Source organism: Akebia trifoliata, chromosome 10 (assembly GCF_017979445.1).
Source record: "Akebia trifoliata isolate Shusen 1 chromosome 10, ASM1797944v1, whole genome shotgun sequence".
Taxonomy (NCBI): Eukaryota; Viridiplantae; Streptophyta; class Magnoliopsida; order Ranunculales; family Lardizabalaceae; genus Akebia; species Akebia trifoliata.
In genome coordinates this window covers 26,301,140-26,322,609 of record NC_141384.1, presented here as the reverse complement: position 1 = coordinate 26,322,609, position 21,470 = coordinate 26,301,140, and positions in this window count along the sequence as shown.

The following is a 21,470-nucleotide window of genomic DNA, read 5'->3' as shown; positions in this document are numbered from 1 at the left end:
ATATAAGTATGACATAATATTTTGGTAGATATATAAGAAAATAAATCTTCTATAAATGTAAATCCCAAACCTACTTAGAGCTAATCCAATGCATTCGGGCTCATGGTAGGTATCCCCCACCAACTGCCTTTTAGCAGAGCTAGAGCCTCAAGGAGAGACTCCAATGAACGGGTCTGGCACTTTACTTTTAAAAAAAAAAAATTTGGAGACAGAGAAAGTGAAAGGAAAAAAGAAGAGAGTGAAACTTGTTGGCGGGAAAAAGATATGGCAGTTGTGAGCCATTTTATTGTAGTTGAATTTTGTGAAAAACTAAAAAATATATTAAAATATTTTTGAAGAATAATTTTAGCTCATACCATCGAAGTGCAAATCCCTTGAATAGGCATAATTGCTCTCTACAATAAAATGTCCGGAGCAATTATGCCTATTTGCATTGGAGTTACTCTTAGATGAAGCAGCAGGGCGTTAGATGTATGAAGGGAGTAACAACCCTTCTATGAGATAACTCCAAAAGATCAAACCAAGATGCAAAAAGAGCACAGGCTCCAAATGAAACTACCAAACACTATAAGTGTTAATTAAGACAAACAAAAACATATATAAATACTAAGTGTTGCAGAAAACTTACTTTCTTCACAACTTGTACCAAGAACAGTCAAGAATCAAAGAATCAAAATAGAAAAGAAAACTAATGAAACAGAACACAAAGCCATCAATCTTATGACATACTTACACAATCACAAGTTCTGATCTTGATTGCTATACAATGAGATCAAAATGAATACAACACTTTACATTGACTAACAGACCCCCCTATATAGCATCTGTTATAATTGACCAACAAAATGTCATTAACAGATTGGTATAACCAACTAAAAGTAATGACACCTCACTACAAGTCACCACAAGATACATGGCAAAGAACACATTAAATCCAAGCCTAATATTACAACACTAAGATTAGTCTAAAAGAAGCAAGTAACAGGCCTACTTCACATGTCAACTCCTTCTTTAAACTTTAAACCTATTATCAACCTAGATAATTAATAGTTATCAATGAAGAATCTATACTCAAAAGTAGAGAGTGAAGTTGGAGTACTACTAGCACATATTGGAAGATGAAATAACAATAACGTTTGAAAACTCGATTAAGAAAGACTAAGAAGAAGCAACTTAGCAAAGGTTTTCAATCTTTCAAAAAAACAGCAAAGGTTTTCGAGTTTCGGCTAGTTTTGTTATTTGAATAATCATCTATTACCTACTAAAAGGCATGCATTCCTAGCTTCCAAGGTTGCATACCATGACAGCTTGAAACGATAAAAGGAGAATCAGTGTAGGTCATTTGATCTCATGGAGAATGTAAGAAGGACAAAGAAACACCTGGGTATTAATACCAGTAGAGAGACAGAGGGGGTCAATCTCTTATTGTTGTTTAAGGGAACATGGGTAAGCAGTATGAGTACATCAACGTATATTATTAGAGTGAAGCATGCAGTTACTTGGGTTGAAGTCAAGCATGGAGTAACAGAGAGAGTCATTTGGCGTGTTTCATTAACTCATAAAACATCATTCATCAGTGTTGGATATCTATCTCACTGACATATGAGAGAGAGAGAGAGAGAGAGAGCATCATTTGGCGTGTTTCATTGACTCATAAAACATCATCCATCAGTCTATCTCACTAACAGGAGAGAGAGAGAGAGAGAGAGAGTCGCTGCGCCGCAAAGACAAGAGAGGGCCATACGCGTGGGGTGGAGAGCATAGGAGTGAGTGAAAGAATGATTAGGGTTTGTTAAAGGTTCGTTGTTTGTGGTGGAAGATAGCATGATTCACAGGTGAAACAGCTCATGTGACTTCAATTATTCGCTTCAATTCCATCCTGATCTACAGTTCCTCAGTTTATATCATATTTTGAGGGGTTAGCACCATTTCTGAGGATTTTAATTAAGATTCCTGATAACAGGACTCGCCAGGTGGCATACTCTATTGACTCCCTGACGTGGACGTGTTGGAAATCATAAATCTATATGCCTCAGAATCCACAATTCCCCCGGGATACACCTTTTAAAAAAAATGAGGATGTATCCCGAGGCATTCAGATCTACAGGTCCCAAACCTTTCCACATCACGAGTTGATTGAGTATGCCACTTGGTGAGTCATATTATCACAACTCTTTAATTAAATAAATGATGAGATGCGGGATAGTACTCCTAAGGATTCCCAAGAAAAAGTGTATCCCTATAAATTTGTTACTAATACTTAGAAAACAAGCATTGATTTCTAAGAAATATGTGTTGTCCTATGTTTCAACCATCTTAGGTTAGAAAAATCACTCTTCCAATTCTATTCCCAGGGAAATGGTTGCCTCAAAAGAGATTGGAGACTCTCCCATCAATTGAATTGCCAAAATGGGAGGATATTTCTCGTGATTTTCAAAAATAAATGGATTTCTAAGAAATTAACCTGTATTGATTTCTAAGAAACCTATGTTTTACCTCTTATCTCAATTGTATATCATTTGAGGTTAGAAAAGTCCAAATCCCAATTAATTAACAATATTACGTTGAGTAAGAGTTTCATGACAACTCCTTGCAAAATAAGTTACGAGAAAATTGTAATCTTAAACACAAAAAACTTAATATCTAATGTCCTGCATGTGGAATACTTTCGGCCACACCAATCTTATAGATGATTTGTTTTTAGGTGACCTAGACCTAGCAACCATTATAACATTGCATTGCAATTGGTCAACAAATTGATTTATGTGTCGCTGACCTAACGACCACAATATGAAAAAAAAAATCCAAATTTGACAGTCCAAGGCCGTCAATTTCATAAAATTCGACTGACCAAGAGGTTGAATTGGCATCGAATTTTTCATTGTTAAAAATTTTTTTTCAACAGCTCAAAATTATCAAATTAATGAAAGATGGGGGAAATTCGACAATTCTAAGTCATCAAATCTAGGAACATTAAAAATTTTGACGGTCCTAAACCATCAAAATTCAATTTTTAAAATTCGTGGGCCTTGGCCCATCAATTTTTTTTTGTCGAATTTTCCAGTTTTCACATGGTGAAACTCTTATTCCAAAGCACTCATGTGACACTCGAGCTAATTTCTTAATGTTACTTAAGTCAATTTTGTCTTAATAATTAGTTTTAAGAACTCCTTCAACTCTCAAATATATCAACCTCTTCAAAAGAATACAACTCATTTAAAAAGAAAACTTGCATTATCACATCAAGTACTTTCAATGATCCCAATGAAAATCACCCAAATTTCCAAGAGTAAAATTTCTAGGAATTGGACAACTATGAAAATTCTCTTTTGGGAGCGAGTGTATGAGTGTCTTAGTGAGTTGGACTGAAACCTTAGGGTAGGAGAACGAATTGGAGAAACTAATTATGGCCTAATTAATGATATTATTTCCTAGGGATAATAAATTTGTGACACTAAGCATCTTTTCTTAGACTCAATTGATGATATTTTTGACAACAGTTTTAAATTTAAAAGTTACCATAAATGTGATTAAAATAAAGATTGTTTCCTTAGCATGAGACTTTAATTTATCTCACGATAAGAAAGTATGATGGACTAGAGGTGGGGCAAAGGGGGAACATTCCCTGCAAGGGAAGGATTGCTGCATCCACAAAGTGAACATAGTAATTTCTTTGTTTAGTTAATTGATGGATGTTTCACTGTCTCTCACTTGTTTAGGTGTGTCGAAACGTTTGAAGAACAAAATTTACTTTAGAGTGACGATATCCCTATCTTTGTTTTTATGTCTACCTTCCTTTTACGGATGCTCTTTCTTTTCTTTTTCACAAATTATAGACAATATTAATAAAAGGAAAAAGAAAATTCTCCATGGGTTGCATGCATGGATTTAAGATTATAAATCTAAAGTGCAAAATCTGTTATGAAAAAATTGAAATAATCTCAACCAAAATTATTATATATATATAGGGTTGGGATCCATTGACTCCTAAGAATGACTCATGAAATAAACACCTGATCCCAACCCTTTAACAAAATCTAATGGTTGAGATTTATGACTATCTTGATAACACAAATCTCGGAGATACTTACCCCGATGATAAATCTCAATTATTGGATTTTGCATTTAAAGAGTTGGGATCATGTGTTTTTTTCATGAATCATTCTTAGGAGTCAAGGGATTCTGACCCATATATATATATATGTGGGAAGCATTCGGAGGCCCATTTGGTAACTTCTAGTCCCATCAAAAGTACTTTACAAATAATTGATGGTTCAAGATTCTTCAATGTGTAAACTCGGGTTAGAAGTTTCAGAATAGGCTGATTTTTTTGTGAGGATGGTCTCCTCACCATAGAGATCATCCTCACAAAAAATCAGCCATTTCCGAAACTTCTAGCCCATATATATATATAGGCATTTGTAGCATTTTTTTCGTGTAGCACCATAGCGTGCTTTTACAATTGGTGAGAAAGCATCACATCTATAAGACACTTAAATCACTCTATGACTATCTATTTTCAAAATCTTTGATCAGGTCAAAAAAAGTTTTTTTATTTTATTTTTAATCTGATTTATAACCCTTGATGGTTGAGGTGCTTTATTTTTTAAAATTTTTTCTACGTGTTGCTCTCTCAACTATGGAAAAAATTCCTATAGGAAAAACACTCTACACGCGATCAATTCCCCTGTGTATAGGGTGTAAGAACTCGTAGTAAATATAAACTAGATTTTTTATTCATTTGTTTCCAGCAATGGGATATTTGATGGTACATTTCCCTTTACTAAGCAAGAAATGGTGGTGAGTAGTCAACAAGAAGGTGAGTTTGAACCTAGCTCGTGCGATCAACACCCCACACACCTTTTTTGGACCTACCATTTTATGATCCGAATCGATATAGCAACTATAGTATATAATATATATTATGATCCACTGACAACCCTAGTTTTGTTAGTTGGAAAAATGTGAATTGGCCGTATGTTCAGGTGAGATGGAATTTAAGTGGATGGAGGGATTGATTCATTTGATCATTTAGCGTGATCTTTGAGGAACAAATTAAGGGTTAAAAGCTACTTTGGGTCTTGTCTGAAAAGCCCAACAGTTTCTTATGAAATGACTCAACTTTTTTAAGAATATATTCATAATTAAGCTTGAAAGATACAATGTCGGCTTTTCATGATAATCTTTGTTTCCCTCTTGTTTGGTGGACTCCCTTGTACTCTTTTGGTTGGGATATCTACTCACATTAATGGTTCTCGATCCTCTCCTGAATTCGAGCTGACTCAGTTACTTGGATAAGTCAATTGGACCCGCTTAATGTGTTGTGTTTGATATTATATTGTATGGAAAATAAAAAATAAATGTAATTTCAAATTAGATGATAATAATATTTTAAGATGTTAAATGATTTTAGTATAGTTTAATTATTGGTTTACTTTGAGTCAATTTGATGGAAATCCAAGCCAACTTGGTATACTTGGAACATTAAATTTGGGACATTAGAGGTATTTGCCAATATCTCCTCTCAAAGAAGACTTCGGAAATTAAAAAAATAAAGTAAATCCTATTTTTGTTGCTTTTTTTTTTCTCTCGAACCTATGTCAAGATCTAATTTGGGCTTCTAAAAAATTTTAAGAATTTTATTTGGTCATCTTGTTTGTTTAGTATGGGGATCAATCTGGTTCCTTTGGTATGGTGAAGTGCCAAATATAAACTTTAAAATAAAACATAAAAAAAAAAAAAAAAAAAACCCTAATTTTTGCTCTATGAGGTATTTATGAGTAATATTTTTACGAAAATAAGTGTGCATGGTGACGAAGGCCTGTTTTACTTTTGTAAGGAGAAACTTACGATCGAATAAGGTCTTGAGTTCAAAATTCAAAGGAAAAAAGAAAGGTGATGGACTTCATTAATGGCTTGTGCTTGGTAGATGTAGGATTCTTCGTAGAACAATTCATATGATGTAAACAAACATGAAGAGGTGAGAATATGGACTAAGTTGGACATGGCACTATTTTCCTTATGCATGTTCATCTAAGTTTTGGTGTCCACCCAAATGAGCCTCTTTAACTACAAACCTGGAAACCAGTCAATGATGTGCACTTGCCATCAATATGGTCCGATAAGATCAACTATAATTCTTAGCTTGGTTCAACAATAATTCTCCTTAGAGTGAAGATGGGCTGAGCCCTTTTATCAATTCCTGGACTTTGGGACCCGCTATTCGGACCATGGCCCATGGCCCAACCCCTATCCGAACCCCAGGGTTGAAATGAAATGTAATCTTGGATCAAACTACTAAAATTTTAATCAGGGATCTAAAAAAAGATTGAAATCTGGACCTTCTCATATAAAAAATTCCCTAGGATTAGTTTCTAGGTAATTTTAAAAAAAAAAGGTTTTTGTTTTGAAAAGAGTATTGAAAGCCCTAACTTTTTCTAATTTTGATCAGATTCCCATTCCGCACCGAAGAGGTTACAAATTGAGTTTCAAGTTGGGTCAAAGTTTTGGGCAGCACAGAATCCAGACTCGACACCCTGACTTCAAACAGACATAAAAATAAATAAATAAATAAACTAAAATTTACGAGGTCAAGTCTTGCAGGTCCACAACTCAATTTTTTTGAGTCGTGCTGGGGTGACACAAACTGAGACACAAAGGTGACAAAATGATGTGGTGTCACGCACATTATCGTAGATGCTTATCCACGAGATACAGGTAAAAAGCATCAGCACCACATCATTTTTGTCACCTTTGTGTCCCCTATTTGTGTCATTCCAGCATTGTCCAGTTTTTTTTTACTAAGAATATATTATAAAGGATAACAATGTATCCAATCCATGCTCTAGGATAACAATTACCCCCTTAACTAATCAAACCAATCTTTTTGGGCCTGAGTAAAGAAAGTTGGCTCCATAGGTAAATCTTGATCATGGGGGTAACGAGTAGTAAGAAGTGCACGCAGTTTGAAAATAGGTATAGGTAGGGCATTGGTAGGAACAAGAGGGATATCTTGAAAAGGGAATTTGTTTGGTTAAAAACCACTTGACGGAAAATGTAGGTCCGGCCAGTGGGTAAATGTAAGCATCGATAGCCAAACCTACTATGACCAAGAAAAATACATGGAAGAGAGCGAGGCAGCAGCTTGTGCGAGTTGTACTGTTTAAGATAAGGAAAACACTCCATCCACAGGACTTTCAAGAAATTGTAATTAGGTATTTGGCCAAAGAAACATTCAAGAGGTGATTTAAGTTTGATTATTGGAGAGGGTAACCTATTAACATGAAACACAACAGTTTCAAAAGCAAAGTTCCAATGTTTAGTGGGAACCGAGGATTTTTCCATTAAAGTTAGCCTGGTCTCGACAATGTGCCTATGTTTCTGTTCAACGATACTATTTTGTTCGGGTGTTTTGGGACATGAAAAGCGATAAATAATTCCATTATCAATAAGAAATTATGAGAATTTGATAAATTCACCACCTCCATCGCTTTGAAGAGTTTTTATTGGTGTCCCGAACTATTGTTCAACCATGGCCTGAAATTGGATGAATGTTTTTAAAGCATCAGATTTGTGGACAAGTGGGAAAATCCATGTAAAATGACTAAATGCATCCACAAAATGAATGTAATATCTATAGCCATCAACAGATAAGACAGGTGCAGGACCCCAAAAGTCCGAGTGAATAATTTCTAAACGAGAATAAGCAACATTGAGAGTGGAAACAAAGGGAAATTTACGACTTTTACCCATTTGAAGGTTTCATGGTAGTCCACACCCGGTCTTTGATGAAAGCCTTGGGCTACAAGGCGAGCTTTGAACCTATCAATAGAACCATCAGAATGTCGTTTAATACGGTAAATCCATTTGCAACCAACCAAATTAGAATTGCCATCAGGAGAAACTAGTTCCCAAGTTCCATTACGAACAAGTGCATCATACTCCTCGGACATAGCTTGCCGCCAATTATGATCTTGGAGAGCTTGTGAAATGGATGTAGGTGGAGTACTTTGGAAAGTGGTTTTGTGAGTATGAAGGTTGAGCTTCTGAATTGGTTTGGTGATGTTGTTCTTGACTCGGGTAGTCATGCGATGTTGGGTGGGAGGTGGGATTGTGATGTGTGGTTTGGTGGGTTGATGGGAAGGATTTGGAGGTGGTTGACACTCAGGTGCAGCTTGCTGTGGTAATGGTGCAGTTGGTTGTGGAGTGGCCTCGAACAGAGGCAATTCTTGAGTCCTTGCTGCAGATGGAGTGCTGGCTGCCTGTTGGGATGATGTGGGAATAGAAACAGTGAGGACAGGAGGAATCCAAGTGGTTATGGTAGTTGAAGTGGGATGTGGGAGACTGTTGTGTAGTGAGGTGTATGGAAAAACTGATTCAACAAATTGAACATGACGAGAAACATAGATTTTTGAGGTAGATGGCTCAAAGCAGAGATAAGCACTTTGAGATAAAGAGTACCCAAGAAACACACACGATTTAGATCTTGGATTGAGTTTGTGAGAGGTATATGGGCGAAGCCAAGGGTAACACAAACATCCGAAAACTTTTAGTTTAGTGTAATTGGGACTTTTGTGGAAAATTAATTCATAAGGAGAGGACAAATTTAGTGTAGTGGTTGGTAGTCTATTAGTTAGATAGACAGCAGTAGCGAGGGCATGAGGCCAGAAGGTGGTTGGAAGAAAAGCATGAGAAAGTAAGGTGAGACCAGTTTCAACAATATGGCGGTGTCTTCTTTCAGAGTAGCCATTGTGTTCAGGTGTATGTGGTGGAGTGGTTAAGTGGGAGATGCCATGGAGAGAAAGATAATCTTTGAGTCCCATATATTCACCCCCATTATCAGAATAGAGAGTGATAATTTTGTGAGAGAAATAATTTTCCACAATGGCTTTGTAACGTTTAAAGACTTCTTGAACTTCAGATTTTCTTTTGAGGGGGTAAAACCATATGTATTTTGTGAAATGATCAACGAAAATGACATAATATTTGAAACCATCTTGCGATACAATAGGAGAAGTCCACAAATCAGAAAAAATTATTTCAAGAGGTTGTGTTGAGTTAAGAGACGAAATAGAGAAAGGTAACTAATGACTTTTATTACTAAGACATGCATTACATGAGAATTCTTTTGGCAAAGGTGAAGAGAAATCTAATTGATAACTAGAAATAATGTGTTTTAAAATGGGAAAAGCTGGATGGCCTAAACGATGATGCCAATTTGATGATGTAGTTTTGACATGAGAGAAGGCTAGAATTGGAGAAGATTCAGGTTGTGCAGCTGGCCACTCATACACTCCATCCTTAGTGTTGCCCGTCAAGAGAATTGCCCCCGTACGAAGATCCTTCACATGAAAAGAAGAGGGTAACAATTCAACAGAGGCATTATTAGTAGTACAAAATTGAGAAATAGAAATTAAATTCTTTTTCATAGTTGGTACACAGAGAACATCATTCAGGGTAAAAGTGGTGGTTGATGTTGGAAGAGAAGCAAAACCGGTGTGAGATATGGATAGACCTGTACCATCGCCAATCATAACATCATCTGAGCCAGTGTATGGTGCATGAAGAGACAAGTTGCTTAAGTCTGTAGTAACATGATGAGAGGCGCCACTGTCTAGCAGCCATGATGGACTATTGGTGGTAGCATTTGCAGCATAGTGAGCCCGTGGCTGCCATGGTGTAGTTGAGTTAGTTGGTGATGTAGCACTTGTAGTAGGTGGTTGGATAGGTACAAGTTGAAAGGATGGGCAGCGCTTTGCTGTGTGACTTTGAATGCCACAGATTTGGCAAAATCCTTGATATAAACGAGGTGGAGGTCGATTGGTGCGAGTTGGAGCACCTGAATTGGTGACCATAGGTGAGCGACCAGAGTTGGTTGGATGTGGGCGCCAGCCTGTGTTACCTGTAGAGGAGGGGTGATTGGGACGCCAGTTGTTGTAGGTCTTGTGTGGCCGCCAATTGGTATTGATGGTATTTGTCCTGTTTGTAGGATTAGCAGTGATTGGAAGATGTATCTCAGATTTTGAGTTGGTTGAGAGAGAGGCTTCAAAGGATAAGAGTTTCTCATGGAGTTCATCGAAGGTTATGGAAGTGTCACGAGCTTGAACAGCACGAACAAGCTCTTTGTAGTCATCACCTAGTCCATCCAAGATCTTATCTGTAAGGTCTTCTTCTTCCATTGGGGCACCTAGTATAGCCAGTTCATTTGCACGGGCTTTGACGGAGTGAAGAAAATCAGTCACAGTCATAGTACTTTTGGTGGGATTTTTGAGAAGGTTCTTGGCTTGTTTGATGCGACCACGAGATGGTTTGTCATATGTATTTGCTAGAACAGTCCATGCTTCACGAGAGGTATTGGCACGAGCAATAAATGAAATAATTGTAGGTGATAGAGAACCAATGAGAGCATTGAGGATCAATTGATCTTGGCGAACCCAGAGGTTGTAGGCAGGATTTGATGTGGCAATATTGTTTGTAGTTAGAGTTTTGGGTGGACATGGTTTGGATCCATCAATGTACCCAAGAAGATCATAACCAATGAAGAGTGTTTCAAATTGGATTTTCCATGAGAGATAGTTGGAAGAGGTAAGTTTGAGAGGAGCTTGAGCAGATGTGTTGATTGTGAGTAGTTTGGATTCATTGGTGTTGGGGAGAGTGGGTGTGCTGTCTAGAGTAGTCATCACTGTATGTGAAGAGGAAAAGAGAGAAAAAAAATTAATAGGAGAGAAAGAGGAGCTGCTCTGATACCATAAAGGAATCAAGATTTGAGGAACTGAATGCTCTTTCATTAGAATGAATTGTTTAAATAATACAATGAATATAACAAAATAAAAACTAACTCCTATATCTCAAGAAGAATCAAGCTGGCCTAGTTTTAAGGAAGACTAAACAGAATTACATTCAAAAATCAAATGCAGTTTGAACTGCTCTATCAGATAAACATACACCTGTAACTTTGCATCTTCTATAAAAAGAGAATGGCGTATTCGTGGAGTAGGAGGGCCGAGATGTTGGTGCCATATATCCAAGTTTGTACGTTCACCAAGCTTAGAAATTGGAGAAGAAGCAAACCTGGGTTGATTTGGTGCAATCTCGAAGCAATAAAGACTTCCTTTATTCTGCCCTTGAAGTAGAAGGGTCTTCGAACACCGGTCCTTCACATAGAAATAAGTGGGATGAAATTCAAAGAAAACATCATTGTCAGTGCAAATTTGAGAAACAGAAAGCAAATTCAATGATTTAGAAGGCACGCGCAGGATATTGTTAAAAAGAAAAGAATGATTGGATGCATGGAAAGTAGATGAACCAACATGAGTGATGGGAAGACCAGTACCATTACCAATTTTCAGTTGATCAGGGCCTTGGCATTCAAATTTGATGGACAAGTTGCCAAGGTTAGCAGTGAGGTGATTAGTTGCACCAGTGTCTGGATACCATGTCAAATCATTAGGGGGTGTGATTTGAGTGGCAAGCATTGCTGTAGGAGAAAAATGAGGCTTTGGCTGATAAGTATGATCGAAACGATACCAACATGTGTGAACAGTGTGGACTATATGGTTTACGTGCAGATGGATTAGAAAATGATCGAGTAACAGATCATCCATTTGAAATGGTAGCGATAGTGGCCTGAAGAGTAATTCCTTCCCAAGGAATTTGATGTTGTAGAAGATGAAGCTCTTGAGTAAGGAGCAAAGCATGAAGTTCATCCAACATGATTTCAAATCCGTCGGTACGGGCATGAAGAGCAAAAATAAATGGATCATATTCAGATCCAAGACCATTGAGAATATGTGCCACAAGATATGTTTCAGAGACATTTTGAGAAACTGCTGCAAGAATATCTGAGATGGATTTTGCCTTCTGAAGATAATCAGTCATGGAAAGATCGCCTTTCTTCATTGTTTGTAGTTCGAGTTTCAGTTGCATAACTCGTCCTTTGGTGCGAGATGCAAAATGCCTTCCAAGAGTGCTCCATACTCACTACGTGAAAATTGGAAAATTCAACAGAAAAAATTGACGGGCCAAGGCCTACAAATTTTAGAAACTGAATTTTGACGGTTTAGGACCATCAAAATTCTAGATATTTCCAGATTTGACGGCTTAAAGTTGTCGAATTTCTCCCATCCTTCATTAATTTGATAGTTTCGACCCGTCGAAAAAAAAAATTGACAATGAAAAATTCGACCCTTTGTCCGTCAAATTTGGGCTTTTTTTAACATTGTGAATTCCTGCTGAGGTGGAGAGACCAACTACTCAAGAGAGGGCATATTCTGAAAGCGACGAGAGAATCCACCCAAGGAGGATTTGATCTTGTTGAACACATGCTGTGTATGCTGGATTAAGGGTTGAAAATTCTTCTTCTGTTGTTTGAATAAACTGTGGTGGGCAAGTAAGAGACCCATCAACATTACCTTGTAGATTATATCCACGAAGGATAGGAAGTAATTGCCATCGCCATAATATGTAATTTGATCGATCAAGTTTGAGAGAGACTAAATGGTGTAGACCATTAGGAGATAAGACAGAAGTGGAATTTTGATCTGTTGATGCCATGAGGGACGGTAAAGTCAGATTGTGGCTCTGATACCAAAAAAGAACACAACAGATTTATTTTGTTTAATTTTTTTCTCCACACATTTGGATACATTACTGTCCTTAATTTATATATATGGATATATAAGTTATTTGAAATTTTTTAAAGATACGGTGGTTTGAACACACTTTTGATCTGAGATTTTTTTGGAAAACTTATAGGTCTGTTGGAAACTAGTGGCTAAGATCCATTTATAAATTTCAAGTGTAAGGTGACCATCCATCCCCAATTCTCCACCTTGACAGAAATTTCTGCTTTGACATTCTATGTTTGAAAAAGCATAACTAAATGTAAAAAAACATATTCAAACGAAATTGATGCCCAGAGGAGAATATTTGGATATATTTTCATAGAAAAAATACAGAAGGAACAATGTTGTTTTAAAATTTTAGGTGAAAATAGGGCTTAAACGTGAACTGTACAGTATGTAAACACAGATTTGGGTCGGGTTCAAGAGACAAAATTCTAGACAAAGTGTCTTGTCCTATATGGGCTGATTTTTTTTAGGATGATTTCTATGGTGAGGTCATCCTCCCAAAAAATCAGTCTATTATGGAATTTCTAACCCCAGTTTATAAGTTAAAGATTCGCGGATTGTCAATTTTTACCTTTAGTTTACAACCACTTTTCATGGGTTTAAAATTTTCATAATGGGTTGATTTTTTATGAGGATGAACTGGTCACCACAGAGATCATCCTAAACAAAATCAACTCATTTTAAATCTTTTTTTGCTATATAAGACAAAATTTTGTCTACCGAATGTTGTCCTATATGAATCTATCAATCAACTAAATAAAGAAAAAAGAATGCAAATAGAAGAAATCATGATTCCACATATGTTCATAATCATATGGAAACATGTCAATTTATATTCATTCCCTAAGCCCTTATACTCCTAACCATAAAAGTAGATCCAACTTAAACAAGATCAAATCTTTGAAGACGATCCTAACTGAAAGTGCCTCGACACTTTTTATAATAAAATAAAAAATTTGGATAAATTGAGGATTTTTGGGAAGAAGGGAGTCGCCACCTAATTTAGATTTAAGAACTAGAAAAAAAAAAACAAAACAAGACAAAACAAAACAAAACAAAACAAAACAAAACAAAAAAAAACAAAAATAAAAAAACTCCAAATAGATTCGGGACGATCAACTAGTAAAAGACATAGGCAAGGGGTTAAGTTACAGGTTTCAGAAGGTGTTGGGCACCGAACCTACCCGATCGAAATGATCAATCTCTACTACGATCCAAGACTATCTTATGGTCAATGGGTAAAAACTAAATTCAAGCTAATGTCCTAAAGTCACTTTGAGGAGACCTAAGTAAAGGTCAAACTCCCGGGACATGAGCCCAATCATCAATGTGTGCCAAATTAGCCAATCAAATCATATGGCTTAGGTTCTTTCAAAATTAAATTTTATTAAAAAATTTCCCCAAATTCCGTACATTAAGGAATCTTAGAAAATGCCTTAACGCGCATGATTGATATGGCAAGGTTTACGTGGCACGGAATAATACATTGATTCAATGTGCAATTTTTACAAAAATCACTCAGCACACCCAAAAATAGATGAATTGATTTGATAAAAAGGAAACGATCAATACCTTCAAAAATTAATGAGTTAATGCAATGGATATTTTTAAGAAAAAGAAAATCGATCTAATAGTTATGAAAATTGATGAGTCGACTTGCCAATCCTTAGGAAAAATCAATTCGATGTGAGCAATGAACATGCAACAAAAAATTAGTGAATTGTCTCACCATGTTATATTTTTACCAAAATAATATCCAATTTTGCTCAATATACCCCAAAATAGCGAGTCAACTCGACGTGTATTATTTTCATCGAAATAAGTTACGATTTCGCCTAATGCAATCCAAAAATAGTGGGTTGACTCGATGACCTCTTTTTCCCCAAAAACAAATCTCACACGCACTAAAAAATAACGAGTCGATCCATTATCTTTTAGAAAACTTTTCAATGTCCAGTCTAAAAAAATGAGTCAACTCGGTTGCATTTTTGTTGAAAAATATTCCACATTTCGCTCCCAAGTACACATAAAAAACAATGAGCCAACTCCATTAAATCTTTTGCCAACATGTACTCCATGATTCAAAATCGTGAATTAAAATACGGTTGTTTCGCTGTTTCTCACAGTCGAATCAACTCAATGGCATTGAATTTAAAAGAATTTCGAACATGAATTCAATGCCATTAGGTTAATTTGAAATTCAATGTCTACTTAGGTTGCATCCAAAGTTATGCTATAAATGAGATTAATCAAATATCAGATAAAATCATGGTTAAGGACACTTTAATGGCCTACACATCAAAAGAACCCATCAAATAACAATTAGAAAAACAAAAAGAATGTCATGCTCATCTCCTTTTCATTAACAAAAACGAAGAGAAGGTTGTTATTAAAATAGTCAAAAAGAATGCAAGAGAGAGAGAGAGAGAGAGTCTCTAATGTTGTATCGGAAGCTTCTATTTTACTGTTTTTGCGTGAATTACCATTTCATGTGTTTTGAATTATTTTCCTCGGCGTATGAGGTATCTAATGGTGTTTTGGGCATTAAGGCATTTCATTATTTCACAAAAACATTTTTTAATTTTTTTACAAAAAGTTTCATTTGGTCCCAAAGTGGCAATTTCTACATTTCGATGTTGCGTATTCCTAGCATAATGCGATCTCTAGATGTATTTTGTGTTGGAGATTATTTTTGTCTGATTATTTGAATTTTGGCGAAAAACTTCGTTCGATTCCCGAAGTGATGATTTTTATGTCATATGATCCTAACATAGTACGTGTAGACACCCCAATTTGCACAAATCCATTAGAAAAATCCAAATTTTCTCAAGTTAATTTGAATTAAGAGCTTTAAGCCCTTCAACAGACCCATATTGCCACTTAGCATCATTTTCATGCATACATGCATCATCTCACATTGTTTTGCATACCAAAACCTTGTCCCTAATTCAATCAAATTTCATATTCGTTTTCCTAACCCATGTCTTCGAATCCATAAATCGATTAAATTTCATACCTACCTCCCTAATCTAAACTTACTCTTCATTACCCATAACCTAACAAAATACCAAGTCTACATTCAAGCCTAGTCCAAATATCCAAACCTAAACTATCATGAGTTCATAACCCAAGTCCAAAATAAAGTTTATATTAAATTCATCGTCTTACACCTCCTCCCAAAAGGTGGGAATCTTCAAGTACATACATGGAGCTCTCCCATTAGTTCATTTCAAAAATATACATCCACCATTATTTATGAGTTATTTACAAATAAAATAATGTTTACTTTTTACCTACCACTTCACTTTTACATATGTCACTCCCCTACTCACCCTCCTAAAAGTATTTTTATTCTCTCACCTCTATTTACCAAAAAATCAAAGATCAAAAATACTTTTAAAGTTTTTTTCAGAAATTCCACCTTTACTTTCATAAAAATGAAAAATTCAAAAAGAAATAATTAAAAATCTCATGTCTATTCTTTTTAGTTTTAGAGTTGGACCATTTATTTCTAAAAGTTTTCAAAAACTCTATAAATTACCCTATTTTCTATAAGCAATTTATGTTCTCAAACTCCTATTTCTCAACTTAAAACTTTATCAAAATCCCTACATCACCTCTTTAATTTTCTTTCAATCCAACCTTCAACTCAAGAATTATCATCCATCTCTCAACCTCCAATCAATAATCTCATCATCTCTAACCATCTACGCTCAACTAAAGCACTCAACTCTCAATTTTATTCAAGAATATCAAGGGACAAAGTGAGTTAGATTAGGTTTATTTTCAAGCATTTGTATTTACTGCTTCTAATTCTTCATTTATTTTATGTTTTAATAATATTTTAGGATGTAATGCACACCTTCTCCCACCTCTAATAGGTTGAAATTACGTTCGACCAAAAGGGTGAGGGTTGAAATTTTCTTTCCCCTACTATATATCTCATGCATCATATTGTAAACAATGCACCTACTCACATATGTTTGGCTATAATGAATAAATGTGTCACCATCTTGTTGGGGTTGAAATACTAAGTTCAAGTTGAAATTGTGGAAATTTTAGCATGTCATATTTAGTTAATCCAATGGTCCAGTTTCCGTGGATAGTTTGAACCTTTCAAACTATTAACCAATAATATAAAGTCCATTTCAATTTCAACATTCTTGTCTACCAAGTCAAAACTCTCTAAAGCACAGACACCAAGGATCTACACTCAGACATGTTATTGGTTGAATCACCACAGAGCCAATAAGTCATTACAATAAAATTTTCTTAATCATTACTTAAAATTACTCATCCACCAAAGAGGACCTGAATTTTGTAGACTAGCTAGTTCCATTTATAATTAGTTTGATCCATCCCTTTAAAGGTTTCTTCCAAGTTACTATAAGTTGTGTTTTGGAGCAATTGATTGCATATTAAAATTCAAACATTGGAAACGAAGGTATTCTATTTTAGATGTTATATTACTAAAAGAACAAACCTATTGCAACTCTTGGATCCATATAATGCATTGTCTTTTAATTGTAGTTGCACTTGGTGGAACATCCTAAAAAATGACCTTGTTTCTAGCTAACCAAACATACCAAACAATTATCCAAGGCATCATGTTAATAGTGGCGCCAATCTGATTTTTGTTTAACCAAGCCTTGATTCAAGCCTTATGAGTCATTTTCCAAACAAATAGTTGGATCTAGACAAACACATTACACTATGTGAAAACTGAAAATTTTGACAAGAAAATTCGACGGGCCAAAACCCACAAATTTTAGAAAGTGAATTTTGACGACCTATGAGCATTAAAATTTTTTATGATCCCCAATTCGACGGCTTAAAGCCATCAAATGTCTCTCATCCTCCATTAATTTAACGATTTCGGTCAATTGAAAAAAAAAATTGACAATGAAAATTTTGATGTCTTGGTCTGTTAAATTTTATGAAATTCGATAGCCTTGGGTTATCAAATATAAGCTTTTTTCACGTTGTGTTAGCTCTCAAATCCATTACCCATTTAAGTGCCTTAGAACCACTTTACCTAATAGTCTCCCAAGTTGTTTTTTAGGGGGGAAAACTTGAAATCAACTTCGTCCAGACTAGTTTTTCTAAGGAACTTTTTTGGATGATCAACGCAAGGATTTCTTGCACAGACGACAGACTTACAATCTTTTCTTTCAGAATATTTTCTAGCCATACACCATCCCTCCACACCTATTTGACTTTCACATCATTGCTTTCATCTAGAAACCGATCAATTAGAGACCCAAGACCTAGTCAATTATGAAGAAACAAAGAGGTTTGTGAACCACAAGAACCAGTTGCTTAGTTATCAATATTGTACGATTTCTTGATTGAAATATATATAGTCTTAGAATGATGAACTCTACTTTATTTACTTTGATCGTTATTAGTTGGATTGGATCACAACCCAAAGAACTTTACCCGTCTCAAAGTAAAGTTAGACAGAGATTGTTTCAAACTAGGTTTGGCCTGACCCAATCTAGACCTCAACTTGTCCAACCATGCTCAAATTGCTCCCTCAAATGTCATAGTTGACGTATTGCATCCCAACTCTAAGATCATAGATTCAAGACTAACTTATGCAATAATAATAATAATAATCAATTTCAACCCCAAAGGATAAGTTAACTCTAAATTAAAGGTTACCCTTTTGATAGTAATTTTTAAAAATCCCTGAGATTCAAAGAAAGTCAAAAGGTTGGCCTGAAATTTATAAGACTTAATTCTTTTTATAAAAAAATTTGAAGCATTTTTAATCTCATATTTGTTCAAAAAATAGTTCATTATTCTTTCACCCAAAGTATGTAGAGTAGGACATTTTCTCAGAACTTACTCAGATTTTGCTCAAATCTTTCTCAGACTTTGCTCAGACCTTACTCATGTTTTGCTTAGATTCTTCTTAGATTTTACTCAAACCTTACTTAGATTTTGCTCAGACCTTACTCAGGTTTTTTTTCAACTTTTGCTCAGACCTTACTCAAATTTTTTTTCAACTTTTGCTCAGACCTTACTCAAACTTTTCTCAAGTTTGGCTTAGTTTAATTTTAATTTTTCTCAAGTTTCATTCATATTTTATTTAAATTTTGCTCAGTCATTTTACTAAGTTTTCTATTGTTAAGATCATTATCCTCCCATCATGAATGCGTAGAATGGAAGCACGTTTTTTTAAAAATTATCATTATACTATTGTACATACATGCACTCATCTTGCATTTGCATTAGTTAAGGAGAATTTTTCAAAATTCAAGAATTTAAAATGTTTTACTCTTTGGAGAGCTTACCCTTAAGGATCTGGACACCTCGACAAATTATCGAATCAGACTATAAATGAGTTGTCACTAGCTTTGGTATTTGGATGTCGTACTATCTATCAAAGTAAATTGGTCATCTACTTTGCTTTTATCCTCTAGCAAAGAAGGCATCTGTAAACATCCTATTTTTTCATATACCTAATTCAATAATTTGTCTTCTAGTTGTTGTGGATTCCTAATGATGAGCGCAAAGAACTCGAAAGTTTGAAAATACTATTCCCAATTTCTTTTTATTTCTAGTCCTTTAATAACTCTCACTCATTATGACTCGACATAAAAAATTACACACGCTTAGGATCGCTATACCTTATATTCGATTTAACAAGTACGTACTTTTAGGTTCGCTACACATTTCGATAATCTGAAAATCTCGCGACGCAAGAAAAATGTGACTTAAAGACTTAAAAACAATCATATTGGGACTGAAAGAAGTCGCACGACAAAATTTGTAAAATTAACAAAATAACTAAAATACCCTTCGTAGGTCCCACACCTTCAAAAAATCTCGAAAGTACTTACATTACTCTTAGAATATTATTTCAAGTCTAACGAGATTAAAATCAATAAAAATGAAGAAGTTTACGAAAAATTATAAAAATGACCAAAACACCCTTTGATATTTGACTTTTACCTAAAGGCATTGATTCTTAGGAAAACGTAACTGAAAATAAATTTTTAATAAATTGACGCACATCAAACAATTTAGAAATCCCACACTTAGGGAAATAAATTTTTTTTGCATAAAATAATAAATTTTGCCATGTGGAATGATAACCCCTGATCGCATTTTGAGCATTGATTCAAAAAATAAATACCTCAAAATCAAATAATTGAATCAAACAATGTAAGGTTTAAACTAATGACTAACCAAAATCAATCAAGGCCCTTTTATGCATTAAACATTTAATTTAATCTAATATGATTAACGGTCAAAACATATCAAGTCAATCGCCAATCAATCGATTAATTAAATCTTTAATTAAATGTGAACAAACCAACCCAATTTCTTTAAAACAAATTTATGTTCATCAATCATGGGCGCCATTCATTGTGGAATTTAAAACAAACAAATTGATAAAAAAAATAACATTCACCGATCAAGTTTTCAATGAATCCATAAAAATAAAAAATCTTAAGTGATTGCCTGCAAATATTAAAAGATGTTATGATTCCAAACCTCTAAAAAGCACAGGATCACAGCCATCATGTCTATTACACACACGTGATGAAGAGGAATAGAAAGAAAAAAATATATATAAGTAGAGGAGGATCCTCTCACTTTAGAAAATGAAGAGGGAAAATTTTGAAAAAGAAAAAGGGGAATTTTGTCTGAATGTTAACAAGAGGAGCCAAAAAAAAAAAATCGTAGAGAAGGAAAAGACACATAAAAATTTACCAAAAAAAAGGGGAAGAAGAAGAGAAGAAAAGAGAAGGGATAGGCAACTCACCTCTGTAGCCGTCTTCCTCAAGTCGCCTCTTTTCTACTTCACTGCCATCATCTTCTTTTAATTCTCTTTTTCTTCACATCCCCAACATCACCTCCATCTTCTTCATTAATCTTCATTAACAACCCCAACATCACCCGCATCTTCATCTACCTCTTTCTTCTCCACAACACTCCTACAATAACCCTTTTTTGTTTATTAATGTCTGTACCATAGCAACATCATGTTTTATTTCTTTTCTTACCTATTAAAGACCCAAAAAATAGCACCACATTTTCTTTCTTCCCTGTTAAAATCTCAAACAGAAACACCATGTTTTTCTTCTCTCTTAAAATTCTTCAAACAATAGAATCATATCTTTTTTCTCTCTTTAAACATCATCTTCCCATTGCACCACTAATGCTCCTTTTACCCTATTTCACCCCCCTCTCTCAAGATTTCGCATCGAGTTTGAAGGGATTGCACCACAACACCCATATTATCGTAAAGGTGAGTTTAGTTTTGTTATTTTACCTTATTTTTATTGTTATATTTGATTTATTTTTTCTTCTTTCCCCCCATGTTTATTTTCTTTGATGTGCCCTTTGCTTTTTTATCATCATTGATTTATTGTTGATGTTTTCATTTATTCTTAAGTCATAATCATCATGTAACTTATAGTAAAGGAAGTTTTTTTTTTTCTTTTTTCCTTCTTATTCTTTTATTTTATTTTTTATACTAATAGGATTAGAAAATACATTTTTCTTTGTTAAGTTCATGATCATCATACTCAAATCAATTTTCCTTTATATTAAGGTTGTTTGAATTTTTTTTATGATTAGAGTGATTCGAACTACTTTATTAATTTTTTTTTGTGTTTAAGATTAAAAAAATTGTTCAATTTGGTGGATATTAATATGTGATACATTGTGTGACGATTTGAGGGTTATGTCATGCGATGATGTATTATTAAATTGTTAAATATTCATGATGATTATTTTGAAAATTTAAAAATCATGCATATATATCTCTCTTGTTGATTCAGGAATTTGATGCATGCATGATTTATCAATTTAGAAATTTTACAT